This window comes from Papio anubis, chromosome 8 (assembly GCF_008728515.1).
Source record: "Papio anubis isolate 15944 chromosome 8, Panubis1.0, whole genome shotgun sequence".
NCBI lineage: Eukaryota > Metazoa > Chordata > Mammalia > Primates > Cercopithecidae > Papio > Papio anubis.
This window is the reverse complement of record NC_044983.1, coordinates 62,669,705-62,682,241: the sequence shown is the minus strand read 5'-3', so window position 1 is coordinate 62,682,241 and position 12,537 is coordinate 62,669,705. Positions and strand designations below refer to the sequence as shown.

At 41.8% G+C, this 12,537-nt stretch overlaps 1 long non-coding RNA gene and 1 other non-coding gene across 2 annotated transcripts; both read left to right on the top strand.

Annotated features, from left to right (window-relative positions):
* Positions 1-7,095: 7,095 nt before the first annotated feature.
* LOC103886865 lies at positions 7,096-10,652 on the top strand. Its single transcript, XR_002523839.2, has 4 exons — positions 7,096-7,252; positions 9,910-10,021; positions 10,243-10,311; positions 10,524-10,652. It is a non-coding gene; the product is annotated as an uncharacterized LOC103886865 (long non-coding RNA).
* LOC116268747 lies at positions 10,080-10,168 on the top strand. Its single transcript, XR_004175914.1, has one exon. It is a non-coding gene; the product is annotated as a small nucleolar RNA SNORD87 (small nucleolar RNA).
* Positions 10,653-12,537: the final 1,885 nt, after the last annotated feature.

The window sequence follows — 12,537 nt, the reverse complement described above, 5'->3', positions numbered from 1 at the left end:
AAGCCACTGTGACTACCTCATTATTTTGGATCCTGGCAGAAATAATAAGTAATTTAGTTAATTTTCACCAAAATTATCTCAGTAAAGTTCATATATTTCAAGTGTTTAAGAATCAATTTTCATTTAGATCAGTGCCCTAGTTTCTGACAATTTAATGTATTTTTCCACAGATTTGGAACTTTAACCTTGATGAGAGGTATAAATACTACGATTATCTCAATGTCAATATTATGTTTAGAAATAATTCTGCTTCAGGTAAAAGAATCTTATCTAGAAAAGTCATGCATTTTTGACTAGGGTCATTTACATTTCTCTTGCATTAACTCTATTTTGACATGCTTACTATTGAGCAAGGAAAAGCACAAGGATATAGTTATTACAGCCAACTTCCTACCAGTTCCAACCCCATTTTCTGCTGCAAATATCTAGGGGACATGGGAGGTTCTCTAAATCATTCACTAATATAAAAAAGGGCCAAGGGCCAAATGTATTAAATTACTAATGAGATTCACATATGTAAGTGCAGACTATAGATTATGACAGCCCATAAAAAATAATATCCTATATGTCCCTGAATCGACATGTATGTCTATCTATACAACATAAACTTCATAAGGTAGGTAATCATGATTATATCATCAAAGAAGTGCTATTTTTTAAAAGTTACTTTTGATAAACTAACTATATCACATTTAAACCATGAAATTTTCCCCTTGAAGTGGTTTTAGTTGTATTCGTAATTGTCAGCATTAGCTCAGTTCAGCAACTTAGAGACCAGTGACCCCCAGGGATGCACTCATTGCTGGAAAGTACTGAACCCTTTTTATAATGCCACTCAGGATGAAGAAATAATGGGCTGATGGGGCAAATCTTAGAAATGGTCTAGTTTTGCACCCTGCAGAGAAAATGTACTACTTTAATAGTATTTTTTCAATTTAATTTAATTACAAAATCAATGCATATGCATAGTAAAAATCCAAATAGGAAAGAATGATATATTAAAAAATAAGAAGATCACTTTCCCCACAAACTCAAGTTTCACTCCTAGAGGCATTCATTATAAAATTACAAACAGGTTCTTTTTCGTTTTCTCGTTTGTTTGAGACAGAGTATTGGTCTGTCACCCAGTCTCGAGTACAGTGGTGCCATCTCAGCTCAGTGCAACCTCCACCTCCTGGGCTCAAGTGATTCTCGTGCCTCAGCCTTCCAAGTAGCTGGGACTACAGGCACGCGCCACCATGCCTGGCTAATTTTTTTGTATTTTTTTGTAGAGACAGGGTTTCACAATGTTGCCCAGGCTGGTCTGGAACCCCTGGGCTTGAGCAATCCACCGGTCTTGGCCTCCAAAAGTGTTGGGATTACAGGTGTGAGCCACCATGCCCAGTCATAAACAGGTGCTTTTGTAGTCTCTTAAAAAAAAGTCCTATGCATTAACAATCACATATATGCTTATTTTATTCTTTTTTTTTTTTTTTTTTGAGTCAGGGTCTCACTCTGTCACCAAGGCTGGCGTGCAGTGGTGAGATCAGATTCACTGCAGCCTCAGTGTTCTGGGTTCAGCTATCCTCACACCTCAGCCTCTGGTGTAGCTGCGACTATACCACCAGGCATGTACCACCACACCCAGATCATTTTTTAATTTTTTGTAGATATGGGGTCTCCTTATGTTGCCCAGCTGGTCTTGAACTCCTAGGCTCAGGTGATCTTCCCTCCCGTCCTGCATTTTTAAAATCTAACCAAAAATGCAGTCTTTCCAAATACCTTCTGCACCTAGCTTTAAAATTTTTAAATATCTTGAAAATTTTTCCAAATCAGCACATATGTGTGATTCATTTATTTATTCATTCAACAAATATTTATTAAGTGCTAGGGACTATATTAGGTGCCAGGAATAAAAAGGTGAATAAGACAAGAACTTTCCTCTCACAGGATTTATATGCAGTGAGGGTGTGAAAGTATGTAAGTAAATAAACAAGAAAATTGCAGATTATGCTAAGTGGTTTTTTGGGTTTTTTTTGAGACGGAGTTTCACTCTTGTTGCCCAGGCTGGAGTGCAGTGGTTCAAGCAATTCTCCTGCCTCAGCCTCCTGAGTAGCTGGAATTACAGACATGCACCACCACACCCGGCTAAATTTTTGTATTTTTAGTAGAGACAAGGTTTCTCCATGTTGGTCAGGATGGTCTCGAACTCCCGACCTCAGGTGATCCACCCGCCTTGGCCTCCCAGAGTGCTGCGATTACAGGCATGAGCCACTACGCCCAGCCTATGCTAAGTGTTAATGAAGGAAATAAAAAGGGAGATATGTTGGAGTTGGCCCACTTTAGACAGGTGGGGGAAATGTGGCCTCTCTGAGAAGTTGACATTAAAACTGAGATCAAAAAAAGAAAATAAGTCAGCTACTAAAAAATCTGGGACAAGAGAATTCCAGGCAACAGTAAAGGCCTTGGGATGTGAAAATTATCTGACATATTCCAAGAACTAAGAGTAGGCCATGGTGACTGTAGCATCACCAGAAAGGAGAAGCAGAAAATGAGATAGGCCATGTGAAGATAGGTGGATTTCTTTCCTTTTTAAAATGTCTTTTAAAAAATTATTAATTGTAGGCCAGATGTGGTGGCTCACGCCTGTAATTCCAGCACTTTGGGAGGCTGAGGTGGGTGGATCACTTGAGGTCAGGAGTTTGAGACCAGCCTGGCCAACATGGTGAAATCCTGTCTTTACTAAAATTACAAAAATTAGCCATGCATTGGTGGCAGGCACCTGTAAAGCCAGCTACTTGGGAGGCTGAGGCAGGAGAATCGCTTGAATGCAGGAGGTGGAGCTTGCAGTGAGCTCAGATCACACCAGCCTGGGCGACAGAGTGAGACTCCATCTCAAAAAAAAAGAAAAGAAAAACATTGTTTATTGTAGTAAAATACATGTAACAAAATTTACTATCTTAACCAATTTTAAGTGTATGGTTCAGTGTTATTAAATACAAACCATCTACAGATTAGGAGAAAATATTTGGAATATATAAAAACTAAAAATTACAATTTGTTTTGCTAGGCTTAGATATTCATACCCTATGTTATTTAAGGCAAATTGAAATTTCATACTGGATTTTGTATTTGTTTCTTAGATTTCCAGTTTTTAAAGGAGAGATTGGCCAGGAGCTGTGGCTGATGCCTGTAATCCCAGCACTTTGGGAAGCCAAGGCAAGAGGATCGCTTGAGGCCAGGAGTTGGAGACTAGCCTGGCCACTCTCTTGTCTGTATCCCTTGATGCACAAAATTTTTTAATTTGATGAAGTACAATTTATTTTTCCTTTTGTTGCCTGTGCTTTTGGTGTTATAGCCAAAAAATCACTGCCAGATCCAGTGTCATGAAGATTGTCCCCTATGTTTTCTTCTAGAATTTTATAGTTTTAACTCCTAAATTTAGGTCTTTGATTCATTTTGAGTTAATTTTTTAATATAATATCAGATAAAGGTCCAACTTATTTTATTTTATTTTTTTGCATTGGATATCCAGTTTTCCCAGCACCATTTGTTGGAAAGTTTGTCCTTTCCACATAGATGGTATTGGCACCCATGCCAAAAATCAATTGACCATACACACAAGTGAATATTTTAAAAGTACAATGGGAAATGATGGACACTAGTAATCAAGGCTTCTAGGCAACTCTGAGTCTCTAGATTAACTTTCTTAAGCCCTTTTGGAGATGACAGACTCAAAAGGGAAAAGGGAGTTCTAAATTCCAAAAATCTCTTTACTAAGAGCAAAACATAAAGTAGTGAACATTAAACTGCATTTTTCCAACAAGAAACTATAGGAAAAAAAAGTTTTGCATAGGAAGAGGAAATTCGAGAAATGAACTCAAAGAAGAGAGGAAGTCAAGGAGGTCTTCGATAGAGAGGGAGGAAGAACAAGAGGAGGAGGAAGAAGAGAGGGAGGAAGAACAAGAGGAGGAGGAAGAGGAGGAGGAGGAAAGGAAGAAGAGGAAGAGGAAGAAGACAGGAGCCTGGTGCAGTGGCTTACACCTGTAATCCTAGCACTTCCAGAGGCCAAGGTAGGCGGATCACTTGAGGCAAGGAGTTTGAGCTCAGCCTAGCCAACATGGTGAAACGCCATGTCTACTAAAAACACAAAAATTAGCCAGGCTTGGTGGCAGGCGCCTGTAGTCCCAGCTACTCGGGAGGCTGAGGCAGGAGAATTGCTTAAACCCAGGAGGCAGAGGTTGCAGTGAGCCAAGATCCTACCACTGCATTCCAGCTTGGGCAACAGAGCAAGACTCTGTCTCAAAAGACAAACAAACCAACAAGCAAGCAAACAAAAAACAGAAAAAAAAAATTGTGGTATACTCAGATAAGGGAATACCATTGAGCAATAAAAAGGAATTAACTGTTGTAACACACAACTGCATGGATGAATCTCAAAATAATTATGCTGAGTGAAAGCAACCAGACCAAAACACAGTGCATCCTGGCCCATCAAATTGTATGCATTAAATATGTGCAGTTTTTTTGTATGTCAATAATACCTCAATAACACTGTAAATAAAGTATATTCTGAATGATTTCATTTAAACAAATTATAGAAAAAGCAAATTGATCTATAATGACAGAAAACAAGTCAGTGGTTCCCTGGTGCAGTTGAGGAGAGTGATGTGAGGGTGACTTTTGGATTAGGGAATGAAGAAATGTTTAGGGATGATGAGTATGCTGATTATCTTGAATGTGGTGATGATTTCACAGGTGATGATTTCACATATGTCAAAACTTATCCAATTTTTCATTTTCAATGTGTGCAGTTTTTGTATGTCAATAAAGCTATGCTAAAGAAAAGCTATTTTTGCTTTTGTAACAGAAGTGGAACTGAAAATCTGTATCCATTCTTTGTCAGAATTCCTGTATCTTTCATCATATCCTTGTAATCTTCTCTCACTTTGAATAGTAATGAGAGGTGAGCTCATGGATTCACAGCAATACCCTCACACTTTAAAGTTAAGGTTCCCCTGTGTGCAGACACTATTAGCAGCCTACGGAACAGGCATCTCCCTTCCCTTTCTGTCAGAGTCCACTTTCCCATGTTATAAGCTGATAATGCCTGGACTTGTAACCCAATCAAGGCCAGTGAGACCAGAAGACAAGTCAACTGTGGGCGTTCTCGGGAAGATTTTCCAACCTAGTTAAAAGAGAAACATGTGAAATGTCCCTCCTTCCCACCTTTGAATGTTGTTATATGAAGACATAGCTGGGTGCAGTGACTCACGCCTGTAACTCGGCACTTTGGGAGGCTGGGGCGGGTGAATCACTTGAGGTCAGGAGTTCAAGACCACCCTGGCCAACATGATAAAACCCCATCTCTACTAAAAATACAAAAATTAGCTGGGTGTGGCAGGAGGCACCTATAATCCCAGCTACTCTGGAGGCTGAGGCAGGAGAATAGCTTGAACCCAGGAGGTCCATGAAGCAGGTTGAGGTCCATGTCACTACTTAACAGGAGAAACAACTTCCACTTGGAGGCCCAAGCAAAGATTTTTAAGCTCCTGTAAAGTACTTTGCAATCCTTTGTTAAAGGAGGTACAATCACAATTTGTTTTGCTAGGCTTACTAGGCTTAGATATTCATACTCTATGTGACTTGAGGCAAATTGAAATTGTGTACTGGATTTTGTATTCGTTTCTTAGATTTCCAGTTTCTAAAGGAGAGATTGGCCAGGCGCTGTGGCTCATGCCTGTAATCCCAGAACTTTGAGAAGCCAAGGCGAGAGGATTGCTTGAGGCCAGGAGTTGGAGACCAACATAGTGAGACCCGCATCTCTACAAAACATTTTAAAAATTAGGGCATGGTGGTGAGCACTTAGCTACTCAAGACTGAGGTGGGAGAATCTCTTGAGGATTCTAGAAGATGGAAGCTGCTGTGAGCCATGACTGCACTACTACACTCCAGGCTGAGCAATAGAGGGAGACCCTGTCTCAAAAAAAAAAACCAACCAACCAAAAAACAAAAAAAATGGCCGGGCGCGGTGGCTCACGCCTGTAATCCCAGCATTTTGGGAGGCCGAGGCAGGCAGATCACGAGGTCAGGAGATCGAGACCATCCTGGCTAACACGGTGAAACCCCGTCTCTACTAAAAATACAACAAAACTAGCCGGGCGTGGTGGAGGGCACCTGTAGTCCCAACAACTCCGGAGGCTGAGGCAGGAGAATGGCATGAACCCGGGAGGCGGAGCTTGTAGTGAGCCGATATTGTGCCACTGCACTCCAGCCTGGGTGACAAAGCGAGACTCCGTCTCAAAACAAAACAAAACAAAAGCCAAAAAAATTAAGGAGAGATGACCTATATTTAAATAATTCAATTGTTTAATCATATGCTTTCACGTGTATTCTTTCTGGCAACAAGATCATAAATCTTTCTCCTCCAGCATTAAACCCAGTGCTTTGCAGCCAGGATTCTATAATACAATGATTGAGAAAAACAGGAGTAATAAGACATGGAAATCAATAGCAAATTATAACATGTTCATAAACAAGGTAGGTAACTGCTTTACGAATGCTATATATATGTGTTTTTTTTGTTTGTTTTGAGACGGAGTCTCACCCAGGCTAGAGTGCAGTGGCGCAATCCTGGCTCACTGCAACCTCCGCTGCCTGGGTTCAAGCGATTTCTCGTGCCTCAGCCTCCCGGGTGGCTGGGACTACAGGCACGCGTCACCACACTCGGCCAATTTTTTTGTAGAGATGGGGGTTTCGCCATGTTGGACAGGCTGGTCTCGAACTCCCGACCTCGGGTGATCCTCCCGCCTAGGCCTCCCAAAGGGCTGGGATTACAGGCTTGAGCCGCCGCGCCCGGCCTTTTGCTCGTTTGCATCCACTGCAAACTGCATTAATCATTGACAAGCTCTAGCAGAGGTACTCCTGAGCCTGGAAAGCCCCTGCGGGAAGTCACAAAGCCCCGACATAAACTTGCTGTGTGGCACACAGCGTCGCCGCACCGCGCAACTAGGGAAGAGGGCTAAGGTGCAGGTCTCATCTCCCCTCCGCCCCCTTCCCAGAGCCCCGGCACTTACCCACTCTTTTCACCCGGGGAGGGGCGGGGCCGCGTACCGGAAGAGGCGGGGCCATCGGAATGCCTAAGAGCTGCCCTCCGATGTCGCTCTTCCTTTCCCGCGCGACCGGCGAGGGAGGAAGAAGCGCGAAGAACCGTCTGTCATGCTGGTGTGGTGGCGGCGGCGGAGCCTGCGGGCCCGTAGCTGTGCTCTGCGAGGTGAGAGTGATCGCGGTCTTAGGTCCTCCTCCTCTATGTGCCGGGTTCCTCCGCCATGTGGGTGCCGAGCGCGGCCCCTGTCCCTTTCCCTGGCGCAGCGGAGCGGGCGGCTGCTACGTAGGCCAAAAGGCTACGCTCCCGGCACCCCCAAGGCCCACGAGCTTTCCCCACAAGCCATCTGCGCAGTCGCGTTTTGTCAGTAACCACCTGGGTGGCTTAGCTGACCTTTATCCGTCAACACCGGTTCACTGTCCTCTGCTCTGAAACTGGTGAAGGGCCTTCTGACTTAAGGAGGTGCCTGCAAGGGACCGCCGCGGGGCTTCGTGCTCCACCCGGCCTTGGCCAGATCTCTTTTGTGTCCCCATCTAAGTTGTGCGTGCGGCCTTGGCGGTTTCAGGCTCTTAGTAGGCAGCTTGTTTTCCTTAAAAGGGAGCATTTTATAAATAGGAAGGTGATTATCCGTTAGTTGTCAGGATGACCCTTACTGGACCGTACTTTGTGAGTGGCTTTGAAATTGTAATAAGCGCAGTTTACTGAGTCATAACTAGTCTGGACCCATTCGTAGAACTAGTCGGTATTTGTTCCTGGACCTTCCTTCGTAATACGCTCTAAAGTCAAGACATGGAGGTCGGAGAACAACACGTGCAAGTATGGAAGTCCCTTAGGCTAAATGCCTGCTACACACGGAGATGCTTGTATTTACATAGAGATGTGTATTTCTGGACATAATACAGAAGAAACCGGTCAGCAGCTGGGAGGCTGGAGAAACCTGTTAGCTATTCAGACACTTTTTTTTTTTTTTTTTTTTGAGCCAGAGTCTGTTCTGTCGCCCAGGCTGGAGTGCAGTGGCTGGATCTTGGCTCCCTGAATCCTCCACCTTCAGGGTTCAAGCAGTTTTCTGCCTCAGCCTCCCGAGTAGCTGGGATTACAGGTGCCTGCCACCACGCCCGGCTAATTTTTATATTTCTAGTAGAGACGGGGTTTCACCATCTTGGCCAGGCTGGTCTTGAACTCCTGACCTCGTGATCCACCCGGCTAAGCCTCCCAAAGTGCTGGGATTACAGGCATGAACCACCGCGCCCGGCCATAGAAACAAATTTTAAAATTTCGTCAGTGAGACTTGGTATAGGTAGTTTTTTTTTTCTTCAAATTTGAAATGCATTGCTTCGTGCGAAATAATCGTTAATTGTCAAGAGGACGAATGTCATGGCTTATACTTGAAATATTTTTGGTATTCTTATTTTTGAGGCTTCAGTAGCTTGAATTCAGTTTTCACTGGTAAGTGCTGGGACTTCTAAAAATTTCCAAACGAAATAATTGATAAAATTGGTAGTCTAGGAAAGTTCTGAAGCATAATACAAAAGAATCCACCGATACATTTGAGAACTATGATATTACCAATACTAGAGTATCTGTTGTTTACATTCCCCTGCTTCCTATTCATAGGTACCCACCATTTGGAATTTTGTGCCCATCAGTCTTTTGGTTTTTGTGGGGGAGGGGGTGGTGTGGATAGCTTTGGGTTTTTTTGTTGCTTTTTTGAGATGGAGTCTCGCTCCCGTCCGTGCAGGCTGGAGTGCAGTGGCACGATTCTCCTTCCTCAGCCTCCCGAGTAGCTGGGATTACAGGCACCCACCCTCACGCCCGGTTTATTTTTGTATTTTTAGTGGAGACGGGGTTTTGCTGTCTAGAACTCCTGACCTCAGGTGATCCACCCACCCCAGCCCCCACAAAGTGCTAGGATTACAGGCGTGAGAAACCGTGTCTGGCCCATTTTTTAGGCTTTGTAAAGACAGAATTATGCATGTTGTCTGCAGTTCCTGTGAATCATAATATTAAAATGAAACATTTTTGTTTCAGTTAATTTTTTTAATTACTCAAAACCAGTAATTTATATTCCTAATATTGATTGTGTGAAATATTTTCAGCATTTCAGCACATGAAAATGATTGTTTTGCAAGGTCCAACCTTGTATGTCTTAATAAATCATTTCCTATTGCTGCCTGGCTCAATGATGTATTCTCCTGCAGTGCTGTATGACATGATTTTTTACCCCAGTCCATGTTCTTTGCAGTGTTTTGTTAACTTGGGACTTAATTTTACAGGCAGGCATGTGTCCAGTAAAAATGCCAACGTAGGTATCCCTGCTCCAAAACTGCTAGGTTTGCTGTTTTAATGTTTTTAGGTGAAGGTCTTCACGCCAGTTTTTATACATCTAACCTGGCTCATAGCTCATCCTCGTCGAGCTGTGAGACAGAAAAGCAATGGCTGTGTACTCACTATGACCATTGTGTCTTAAAGTCAAAACTGTCACAGTGAAGGATATCATAAAATGTTTCTGCCATTTTCCTGCCAGTGCTAATGGCTCCTGTTTCCAGTTTGGAATAAGCTAATTTGTGGAATTATTAGGTGGTAATCAGACAAACATACTCAGTTACAGAGGTTTGGGTTTGTCAGTATTGACTATCAAAAAAGCAGAAACAGGTACTAGAATAATAGTACTTTTTTATTAAAAAGTAGGTTGGGAGTCTGAAAGGTAGATTGCAAGTACAGTTCCTAAAGGAATGAGATTCTCTTCTTGGACCATTCCTACATATAAGATGCCAAACAAAATGCAAATAAAAATGGGAATTCGAAATGTAATATTTAATTTCCAGGTGCAAGAAAGCCTTTGCGGTGAAAGTGTATGAAGGTCATCATGACAAATGTTTTCCAAAAACTTGTAGAAGGCTGTGAAAAAACTACTAGGATCACACATCATGTATTGAGGTACCTAAATTTAATTAATGTTAGTTATGTGATGTATTCTTGACAGATAGGTTTAATAGCTGGCACAGTGATGACTTAAATTACTTTTTGCCGTTTACCCAGCTGAGGGTGTCTTTGAAGAAATAATTTTAAGACTGAGATGCCAGTAATGTACATTGATTAATTACTGACATGTATGTAAGGCAATAATTTAATTAAGGGTGAATATTCTTTCTTTTTAGCATATAGGTTGCTGTAGATGAATGTTCTTTGCTGTCATGTTTAAAAATACTTCTGCTTCATTGCCTCAAGTAAGTGATTTGTCAAGCAACTCTATCTGCTGATAGTTCAGAAAGTATCTGATAAACTTCAAAGGGTGGGGGCCAATTCTTGTTGAAGTTGCTTTTGCATGTGGGGTATTCTCAACATTTAAGTTTTTGAGGAACGACTTGTGAATATTGAGGTTATATGAGAACTTTGAGTATGGAATGATTTTCACTGTTGGTTTCTGACTTTTTTGGAGGTGTGGCATGCAACATTTTGGAAGGAAAATTGAAGACTTGTTCAAGAAAACACGAACAGAAGCAAATGATGAAAATGATCATTTTACTTGATGTTGATAACATCACAATAAATTATGGAGAAAAATACATATTTGGCTAACTGTTTTAATTGCTGAACAATAAAGTGTTTTCTTTTAAATCAATTCTAAATAGCTCCATTCTCATAGTCACTAGTCAGACCTGTTTTGAACATATTCGAAAGATTATATAATCTTGTGAATAATTAGATTATTTATGGGTGGTGATTCTCATTGAGGCCAACAGCTGGGGAGACATGTACCTCTAGGTTCCCTGTCTGGCTCCCCCTTCAGAGTTTGCTGTTGTACCAGATGGTTGGAATCTTAAAGCTCTTTAATGCCAAATAGCAATCAAATTCCCCCTTACAGATAAAGGTTTCACCTTTTTTATTCAGTTTGCTTTCATCTTTGTGAACAAAAAAGTCATCCTAATACTAGTACATGTAATAACTAAGCAATATGCTATGTTAAGAGAAATGACTGGGCAGGCCAATCTGTCTAGGACTAAATTGGCAAGAATTCTAAAGCTGAATTTATATCTGGGGGAAGGCTTAGAGCTAAATCTTTTCTCCTGTTGAGTACTAGCTTATAAATTCCTTTCACCAAGGTTATAGTTTTTATATAATAAATAGTATAAAACCTGTATAGCAACATCTTAGTCACTTCCCTCAGTATAGACTTGGGGGGTACAAGTGCAGTTCTGTTGCATAGGTATATGAAGTAGTTTGGAGTCTGAGCTTTTTGTGCAGCCATTACCTGAATGGTGTACATTTCACCCATTAATTTTTCATCCCGCACCCTACCCCCTTCTAATTCTCCAATAACCTTTAAAATACCATTGGCATCATATTTAATATTAATGAATTACCTCCCATAATTGTTTGTTTCTGAATGTACACTTCTACTCTTTAGGCACTGAAATAAAAGACTAGTAAATGCAGCCTTTGTAATGAGAAACTTAAACATTTAAATTTTTTTGTGGCGAAGTAACTATCTTTGAGACAGGTTGGGTTTTTTGAGCTGGAGAGATTAAGGTGGCAGTGAGTTATGATTGCATCAGTACACTACAGTTTGGGTGACAGCTACATATAAATATGTATATATAAATATAGGTAAGTAAATAAAAGCCATCTTTGTGCCATGCATGTGGCTCACTCCTGTAATCCCAACACTTTGGGAAGCTGAGGTACTGAGATGGGAGGATAACTTGAGACCAGCCTGAGAAACATGGCGAAATCCCATCTCTACAAAAAAACACAAAAGTTAGCCCAGGGTGGTAGCATGTCCCTGTAGTCCCAGCTACTCGGAGGGCTAAGGTGGGAGAATTGCTTGCAAGGTCAAGGCTGCAGGGAGCTGAGATGGCGCCACTGCCCTCCAAACTGGGTGAGAGCCCCTGTCTCAAAAAAAAATAAAAAAAAAAACTGTTTTTAAACTTTCCAATTGTAAAAGGATCCTAGTTTTATAAAATAGGAATGTGTTTTGCCTTCACCCCATAGAGAGCCAGACATGTTTGAAATGTAGTATTTGAGAAGCACAAAATAAACGTCTTAACATTCTAGAACTGTAATATGTAAATATTTTGCTGAAGACCACCTTTGTCACCAGGTGCGTTGGCTCATACCTGTAATCCCAGCACTTTGGGAGGCCAAGGCAGGCAGATCACCTGAGGTCAGGAGTTCGAGACCAGCCTGGCCAACATGGTGAAACCCTGTCTCTACTAAAAATACAAAAATTAGCCGGTCATGGTGGAGTGCACCTGTAATCCCAGCTACTTGGGAGACTGAGGCAGGAGAATCTCTCGAACCTGGGAGGTGGAGGTTGCAGTGAGCCAAGATCATGCCACTGCACTCCAGCCTGGGTGACAGAGCAAGACCCCGTCTCAACAAAAATACTACCTTTGGCTTCTGAAAACCAATACTGTTTTCTCCCTGCTACTAGTAGGTATTCAATAATACTG